Source organism: Callithrix jacchus, chromosome 8 (genome assembly GCF_049354715.1).
Source record: "Callithrix jacchus isolate 240 chromosome 8, calJac240_pri, whole genome shotgun sequence".
NCBI classification, from domain to species: domain Eukaryota; kingdom Metazoa; phylum Chordata; class Mammalia; order Primates; family Cebidae; genus Callithrix; species Callithrix jacchus.
Genome location: NC_133509.1, coordinates 129,323,042 through 129,326,372, shown reverse-complemented (window position 1 = coordinate 129,326,372; position 3,331 = coordinate 129,323,042).

The following is a 3,331-nucleotide window of genomic DNA, read 5'->3' as shown; positions in this document are numbered from 1 at the left end:
CATGGCCTGGGGCTAAACATGTTTCATCTTCCTGAGATGGAAGTCACAGGCACATTCAACTTAGTCCCTCACCATCACCAACTCCCTAGACAGCCCGAATGAGCAAAATTGCAAGTTCTAGGAACTCCTGTGCCCCGTTTCCTTCCTGCCTACTCAAATGCTGGGATTCAGTGCTCCACCCCCACCCACTTAGTGGCATTCTCCTCTCCCCTCCAGCAGGCTAAGGGACTCTGTGATTTAATAAACAAACCTTTCTCCCCACAGCCCTGCCCCTGGTTGACTGGCTGTTAGTGGGTAATTTGGGGAAGGTATGGGCCACAGAAAGTACCCGGAGTCTGGAGTGAGAGACTGGAGTTCAAATCCCAGAATGAGGTATCTTTGGGAAAGCCACAAACCCTCTCTGAGCCTGTCTTCTTATTTCTGAAGTGAGAATCCTGCCACTCCCTCTGGGGCTCTGAGGAAGCTAGCTCGGTGCTTTAGAAAAGTTGGTCCCCGCTCTGTGAGCCCTTGGCCAATTATCCTCCCCAGAGTATCCACGTGGGAGCTCTGGGCTCAGTCAGGCATCCAGGTGGATAGGGAAACAGGGATGCAGCCAGTCCAGCTCCTCAGGCAGCATTAGAAGGATGAAATCTAGAGTAGCAACTAGAACTTACTGTCAGCTTTGTCTATTTCAGGCAGAAAAGAAGATCCCAGCACCCTCCCTCCCCTGCCTCCTCCCCATCTTGTTGTCAAAGGCAGGTCCTGCGGTTTAAACCTGTTAGCAAGTTCAACTGAAGGGTGAGTGGGGTCCCCGCACCAGCCCCAGAAAATGTGGCCCTGCAGGGTCACCTGTGGCCACTAGAGGTGGCCAGTGCACAGGTTCAGAGCACACCAGGTGCTTGCAGGGCCCTGCACAGGTTCCCGGCCAGGGGCAGGCTCAGTTCAGGCATCAGATTCCTTCCTCTCCTGCAGGGAATTCCCATGGTTTCTGGTTCCGGTGTTTGGGGAGGAGAGGATACTGGCTGGCTTGACACAGGGAAGGCTCGGCTGACGCCACTTATCATTTCCCCAGGCGTGTGTAGCAGTTTGCAGCTCATAGTGTCTTTTATGTTCTGGTCACAGGTGACTCTGAGCAGCCAGAGTGGGCGTCCCTGTGATGTGGAAACTGAGGCTCAGAGAGGTGAAGTGGCTTCCTAGTGGCCTCAGGGTTAGCCACAGGCAGCAAGTGCCCCGTCTTCTAGTTTGGGGCAGGAAGGGAGGGGTCCCAGATGCTGGTGGAGAAGACCACCTGGGGCGGGGTGGAGCTCATGGACAGGGATGAGGGCTGGGTTTGGGAGCCCAGAGTGCGCAGCCCCTTTGGGAGAAGGTGGGGGTCGGGGAGAAGGTTGAGACCCCGCACAGGGACACAGACCTGGGAAAAAGGCTGGGAATCCCGGCCCAGTCCTTTGCTGATGTCATTTCCCCTGCCCCAGCCTGAGGAGTGGATGTGGAAAGACACAGAAACCCTTAGCCATGGTCTCAGGGGCACAATAGACCACATTGGGAACGTGTCACTGCCAGGCAAGCCATTGAGTGGCCAGGTGACCTGGGCATGCCACTAAACCTTTCTGAGCCTCAGCCACTTCATTTACCGAGAGAGGGTCATAATATCTACCTCCAGCGGCTAAGGTAGAGACTAATACCCTCTATCTACCTACCTACCTCTAAGGATCATGTGAGGTTGGAAGGCCACTGTGCCTGGCATGGGGGCATGCAGTAGACAGCCCCTGCCATGGTCCTCCACCAGCCCTCTCCAGTGTCTGTGATGACCCAATGTTTCCCCAAACTCTGCCCTCCAGGCATTTTCTCTGCCATCTCCTCTAATGGGAATTCCCTCCTCCAGCCTAACAAGCTCCTACTCACCCTTTAATACCCATTAGGACCTCTTTATGAACTCCTCTCTACCTTTTCAGCATCTTCCAAGCAGCCTCTTCCAAGCAGCCTTCCAAAACCCTATCCTCCATGCTTGAGGATGGCAGGTGGGTCTGAATGTTCCCTCCAGCCCCATGTAGACTGCAGTCAATCCCCCATTAAATGATGACTTCTGGGCTGCAATCTCTGAGCTCATTATTGATACATGTAGACCGGCTTCTGGTTCCATGGGGTTAATATTCAGTGGGGGAAGCCGCCCTGAATCCAGTAAACACGCGTCTGTCATGAACTGCAGTGAGCACCGTAAAGGAGACTTTGCAGAGCTTGCAAAGGGTGTCACAGAAGGGTCGTGTCCAGCCCGAACACCCAAGAAAGGCTTCCCTAGAATGTAATATTTGGGGAGAGCTCCAAATGCTGGGAACTCATCTGTTTTTAAACTGTAGTTAGGAATTAAAACTGGATATAGGGCTGTTTTTCCATCATGATTAATAATAAATGAAACATTGGCTGGTATTTCTAAGTATACTGATAGGAATCAGCCATGTTCGAGTTCTTTATTCTTCTTCCTTTTAACTAATTCTGTTTTTAAAATGACTGTTGCATATCCTACATATCTTTAAATAGAACTGTTTGCTTTCATAGCCGCATTTGTATTATTCACTGCAAAAATAAGTTCCATTTTGAAAAAGAAAAAAAGAGGAAGAAGTGAGGTTGGGAGCCCAAGGAGACCCCACCAAGCAGTGGGAACAGTGTGCGCAAAGGCCCTGAGGTCAGGGGTGGCATGGGTGAGGAGCTGAAATGAGATGAGTGTTGCCAGAACAGCAAAGTAAGCAAGAAGGAGTGGGAGCAGGCTGAGAGGTAGGGGGGAACTTGTGGGCCGTGGAGGGGTGCTGGTCTTTAATTGAAGAACTATGGCGGGCTACAGCAGGTGTGAGAGTGATCAGGCAAGCCTGTGTGCTGTGTGTCCCTCTGCCTGCAGACTAGCTGTGCCCAGGCCAGTGTATGCCACAGAGCACACACACAGCAAGCGCTTGCTGAAAAAAAAAAAAAAAAAAAAAAAACTACCCTGCCAGACACGCCCAGCCCCCTCCAAAGCTCCCCTCTCCTCTGGGATGGGAGTCGCATGCCTTAGCCTGGCAAGCCTGCCCACTGGGATGCAGTCCTGCCTGCTCACCTGCTCCTTCTTGTGGGTCTGTGTGCCACCTCCTTACATTTTCCCACCCTTCCCGGATGCTCTCCTTGCTTCTCATCTTCTCCCACTCCTACCACCAGTGTGTTACTCAGTCTTCCAGGGAAGATCAACCCCTACTCCTTCTCAGAAGCCTCCCCAGGTCACATATTTGTGGACTGACCGACCTTGTGAATAAATGAGTGAATGAATGAGTGGATTTTGATGTTGATGTAACCAACACTCCCTAGGTGCCTGTTGGAGCCTGGCACT